General features: G+C 38.4%; 1 pseudogene; it reads left to right on the plus strand.

The window, feature by feature from the left end:
- Window positions 1-4,063: 4,063 nt before the first annotated feature.
- On the plus strand, window positions 4,064-5,499 carry LOC109039231 (S-phase kinase-associated protein 1 pseudogene; annotated as a pseudogene).
- The last annotated feature ends 632 nt before the right edge of the window (window positions 5,500-6,131 follow it).

Here is a 6,131-nt window from a genome sequence, read left to right on the forward strand (position 1 = left end):
TTTTGAAATCATGACACCAAATCTGAGCAGAATCTAAGTAAGTTATGTGCAAAAATTCTGACCTGAATCCAGACCACGCCAAGATATGCACACATCAAAGGAAGCATGAAGGTATCCGACTCCTTCAAATAGTATGGAAATATTTATCAAAATAATCCTGGTAGGTAGGTTGAGAAGGAGACGCAGACACACACACACAGACGATACTGTGTCTAGGTAACACTTGCCGCGACGCGACGCACACACAGAAAACAGAAATACGCCGACAGAAGGGACGAGCTTCACTACCGAATCCCTCCCCTACCCCCTCCCTCAACAGCACTGAACACCGAAGAAAATCCCGCGCGAATAAGATGATCAAAGAAGAATGGAGAGTTTCACGTAGGCACACCGAAAATGAAGAAAATCCCGGGAAAAATAGGTATGTTCAACAGAAAATGGAGAGGTTCACAAAGGCACACCGAAACACCGGAAATTACGAAAATCGATGAAAATTTAGGATTTAGCATATTTCAGTTATCCAAATTCGGTTCACTCACACGCCGCGCACGAAATACCAAAAATTTCGAGAGAAAGAGAAACTGTCAATGGCGGCCATCTTTAGATACAATGACAAATTGATAGACACGATCGTTTTCATGCACATGGCTGAATAATTTCCGCGAAACACACGGGACACCGAGCCACACACGGCGAAAGTAAATGCCGAAAACGACGAAACCAAGAAATTTGATGGTAATTTGGGGCATCAGTTGCCTTCATTCAATATCCACTCGGACACCGCGCACAAATTATTAGTAACTTTCGAGGAGGACTCAATCCAAGCGACGAATTACTTCACACGATCGTTTCCATACACACCGAAGAGTTTTCGCGAAACAAACGAGATAAGCAACGAGATACGATGTAAAAGAGTCTGAAAACCTTTCATGAAAGGAAAATCACTTGCAGCCATGAGGGCTCAACTCCGACAGAACGCGAGACATTGCGACCGACTCAAGCGAACACCGACGATCGTTTCCATACACACAGAAGAGTTTTCGCGAAACAAACGAGATAAGCAACGAGATACGATGTACAAGATTCTTAAAACCTTTCATGAAAAGGAAATCACTTGCAGCCATGAGGGCTTCACTCCGACCGAACGCGAGACATTGCAACCGACTCGAGCAAACACCGACCGAACAGTGAGAGTGCCGACCGCCGAAATCTGATGAATGAATCTGCATGGAGTGGGGGCGCGCGTAGTTGACTGCTCCCGATCAACACCGATTTTGATTGGCTCGCGCTAGGGTGACTGCGCCGACAGACTGTATTCTGTCTGTGTTGGCCTTGGCGTCGTCGGCTTTTGCTTATCTTTTCCTTCGAGAACTGATAGTCGGCGCGTGCTACCCGAATTCAGACAGAAAGACGTCTGGGCGTCTCTGTTTCCCCTTCTCAGACCGCAAGAACCCTGTTCGCAAATCGCATTCACTTTTCACTGCACGCCGCCCGATGTGAGCAAGTATGGGTGGGCATCCGGTGGTGGAAACGTCGAAACCTTAAGAATTTGATCCGGTTATTTTGAATTTGAACGCAGATTTTCTGCCGGAAGTCAACTTCGGAACTAATCTGCTCTTTGCTACAAGAATAATGAGAATGCATTTATACTTACGATATCCTTTATTTACAAAACATGCACGCCGGTGGCAGTCCATAGTCGGAAAATGCATAACTCTCGTACCACATTTTAAAAATTTTATATTATTATTAAAGCAAGTAGAATTAACTGCCTCTAATTTTTCTGTGAGCCTCTCGATGCTGGGAAAAAAATGTACAAAAACTTACTAAAAAACGAATGGCTTGTTTCTTCATATAAAAATAAATTGTGATCTGAGCATAACAACATTGCAATCAGAGATAAGTACGCTTTTTTCTCCTTCTTCTGTACTTTAGCCAGTAGTAGGTATATTTGGACTGCATTTTGCGATTAGGAAGTACAATTAATTTCTGACTTATTCATAAAACCGCTTATGTTCATAGGGAAACTAGTGGTAAACACGTCCTTTAGAATAAACCGAGCAAGAAATTGTAGTTCTGAATAATTGCAAAATGTAGTCCAATTTATGAAAATTCAAATGAGGGGCTAGGAGAAAAAAAGGCGCATAAAGGCAGTTTTTACTATTTCGAGAAATACGTATTCGAAGTTTCAAAATTACATGGATTCTTATGGCGATAAGAAAGTTCAAACTGGCTTTTTTGATGCTGAAAAATTGGAATTTGGGAGGGAATATCCACTAAGACTAATTTACTTTAAATAATTAATATCTCATTTTTTTTTTTCAAAAACTTCACCTATGCGCCTTATCCACCAAGTCGCTCGAATAATATTGCGTTCATATTTGTGTAGAGTTATTTTTGGGTAAAAAGGCTAACAGTTCCGATTTCGAGGAGTCTGATTCGCAGAGGGGGGGGGGGGGGGGATGTCGATAATCTGTGAAGTTTTTTTTAAAAAACTGATTAAAAAAAAAAACCTGAGAGGTGGTGTGTAACCAGGCCCGCCACAAGGGGGGGATACTGGGTCCTTGGTACCGGGGCCCGGGCCCTGGAGGGGCCCGTGATGCAGGTGACAAACCACTACGAATTCATGTGTAACCTTGTCTCGTAGGGAAAAGTGAAAAAATTACCCTAAAAATTCCGCAAAATGTGAATAAAGTTTCAAAAACACGCTAGGGCACTATACAATTTTTTCACTTTTTTAGAGATTTTCAAGATTTTGAGTATATGTAGAATGATATTTTTAGTAACTGTGTTTCATTTTCTTCCGTTGTCGGATGCTAAGAGGCTCCTTTCTGGGCATCCTCGACTTCAATGGCTTAACTCCCTTGCCATAGACGTACGAAAGGGGAGTCCAGGGGGGCCCGGCTCCCCATAGAATTGAAAATTATCATCTGCCCCCTCAAAAAAAAATTTATAGATGTTTTGAATGCAACAATTCGAAAGTTTTTGGTGCTGAAAGTAAACAAAAAGGCGTAATTATTCTGCAGAAATTGATGGAAATCTCCATCATAAGAGCTTCATAATGCGTCCAAATAGATTTAAAATTTCAAAAATTTCCCGGGGAAGGCCCCCCGGACCCCCTCCCCCCCCACCAGGGCCCGAGATGGGATGTGGCGGGCCTGTGTGTAACGCAGTTTTTTTTTCGCGAGGAGCAGTCGCTATCATTTGAATTCTTTCTCGGCACGCGTAAGAGGGCAGATTGCCGCTTGCCGGATTGAAGGCGCTTCACAATGCGAAGATAACTGGACTGCGTTCTTTTCTTTGGCTGGCGCGACGCTAAAATCACTGAAAATGTATTACAACGCGATATTGTTCTTAACTTTCTGCTCCATTTTTACCATAATTAAAGGGATAATATATGTATGTTGATGGCAACGTAGCACGGTGGATCGAGTTAATAGGAGAAGTCGGGAAAAATCTGGACACTTTGAAAGCTTACATTTTTGAAGAAGCTAAACGATAAATTCTGAGAGTGGTTCCATCGGTTTTTTCGTGAGTTTTTTTTCAGAATCACCCTTTGAAATTGAATTTGTGACGCAATGAACATTAAAATTTGAAATTTTGTAAAAAAAAATTATAAACTATTTATATTTAAATGACGAGTACGTATATCTGGATTAATGGAAATCAAAATCATTGGGATAATGTGTAGAATTGAAGTTGATTTGTTCTTCGAGTTGAAATTTCTAATTTTTACAATTCTCATTCTAATTTATGTAAAAAAATTGTGAAAAATTTGAAATTTTATAAAAAATTTGAATTTTTGTAAAAAAAATTTAAAAAATTAAAAAATGTAAAAAAACGTTAAATGTAAAAAATTTTCCTTCAATTTCGTGTGATACCGCATACCTACTTCAAAAAGGTACTGTTCGCAGCAGAATGCCAATTTTTCAAAGGAAGGAGAAAACACTAACTCTTTGATTTTTTTTTTTAAATTTACCGCTTTTTTTCAAGCGGTACCGCGTTTACTCCTCATCCATCACTCATCACTCTCTAGTCAACAAGCTCAACTTCTCAACATAAACAAAGGGACAGAATTGAACATGCTTTCTGTGTAATTCTACAATTCTACAGGTTTCAATTTACTTCAATTTCCTGTGTTCTACTATTTTCTGTATGTCTTTTGAATCATCTGCCTCTGCACTATTCTTCCTCATGGTACTTCTTGCACTCATCTATTTCATGAGTGACAAATTTTCGGAGTCAATTACAAGTTTAAAGCTGTAAGTACTTACATATACTCCTGTAAACCTGCTGACTCCCGTGTCCACAATGCCGAACATCAAGCTCAAAAGTTCAGATGGCGAGATATTTACCGTTGACTTGGAAGTTGCTAAGTTATCAGTCACCATTAAAACCATGATCGAAGATCTAGGATATGAAGATGACGAAGAAGAGGTGCCCGTCTCAAATGTCAATTCAGCAATTCTGAAGAAAGTTCTTGAATGGGCTGAACACCACAAAGATGACCCACCCATTCCTGATGACAATGAAAATGTTGAAAAGAGAACAGATGACATACCCTCGTGGGATGTCGATTTCTTAAAAGTAGATCAAGGAACCCTGTTTGATTTAATCCTAGCAGCCAACTATTTAGATATTAAAGGCCTTCTAGACATGTCCTGTAAGATGGTCGCTAATATGATTAAAGGCAAAACACCCGATGAAATTCGTAAAGTTTTCAATATCCCGAAAGATTTCACACCAGCTGAAGAAGAGAGAGTCCGCAAAGATAATGAATGGTGCGAAGATAAGTGACACTATTTAAACCTGTTGCTTTCTCCATTATACTTTCATACTTATTTCCCTCAAACTATTTATTAATTTTATTTCTGCCTCTCTCATCGACATGTTATTATCACCCTCTCTTTCATTTTCCTAGTTTTATTGTGTCACAATTTGTTTTATGATTCAAGTCATGATGGTGTTAGATTATTTTTGTAAACTTTCAATTTTCTCCCTGGTTAATTGTTGACTTTGAAAAATTTTGTCAGGGATATTTTTCGTAACAATTAACTATAACTTCAATACTACTCTTTTATAACTATGATTCCGTATGTGGTTTGTAAATTTAAAGGAGGAGGTCCTATCCATTGAAGTATTAAGAAGAGACTTTTTTGGTGGAGTCGGTGTCACATTGATTCTTCGTGAGGCTATTCACTTTATTGTAACTATTAAAAATTTTACTCATTGCATCAAGCCGACAAAAAATTTTATGATGAAACAGATTTTTAAATAATGCCCTCTATTTGCTCTGGTTCCAACCTTTTCTTAAAACTGTGCAGGCATACTGAATTGTTAGCAAGTAAATTAATAGATTCCATGTAAGTATCGGCTGCTGTTTATTGTCTTATAGTTTCATAGACGACCAATGTTGTATTCCTTGTTGTATTTCCATGTTTTTTATACATTGACATCGTGTTTTGATATCTCGAATGTAAAATTGTTTTTCTCAAATTATTCTATGTCGCATTCAGTTTTTACCGTCTCTCAATGCCTTCTTCTTCTTATGATGCCAGTTGGAAAGTCAAGATTTGTTCTTTTCAATAATCACACCACTGCATTGGTGAAAGAAAGGGAATAGAAGGTGGCGAAACAAGCGCAGCCACAATAATATGGCTTATCCGTCCAAATCAAATCCTGATCTATTTGTGGAAAAAAAAGGTGTCTCCTTTTCTGGCAGTAACTATTTCTTTCGCCTTGTCCTAAAGTCTGACTCTTTAGATAATTCAAGGATGGTTTCAGTTTTGATGGGCATAAGCTCATTGAGAAATAGTTGTATGATTTTTCAATCAATTATATTGTTCTTTCTTTGAGCTGAGTCATTGCTGAAAAATGGAGCAAAAAATTGAGCTGTTTCAAATACTCTGTCTTTAAAAGGTAACTCACTCAGATTAATCCTGAAATTTCATTCTTTAGGGCTCTTCATTAAATCCAAGACTTATGAGAGCATATCGGGCAATAAGGTATGTTCGGCAAATCATTTTAAAGCTGTCCATTTCCTCTCAGAAAATAGCCAATATTTATTTATACTCCCATCAAAATGAAATTTTTATTTGTCTAGATTAGTTACAGCTCAATTCAGCAAAATT

The sequence above is a fragment of the Bemisia tabaci genome, chromosome 9 (genome assembly GCF_918797505.1).
Source record: "Bemisia tabaci chromosome 9, PGI_BMITA_v3".
In the NCBI taxonomy this organism is placed as follows: domain Eukaryota; kingdom Metazoa; phylum Arthropoda; class Insecta; order Hemiptera; family Aleyrodidae; genus Bemisia; species Bemisia tabaci.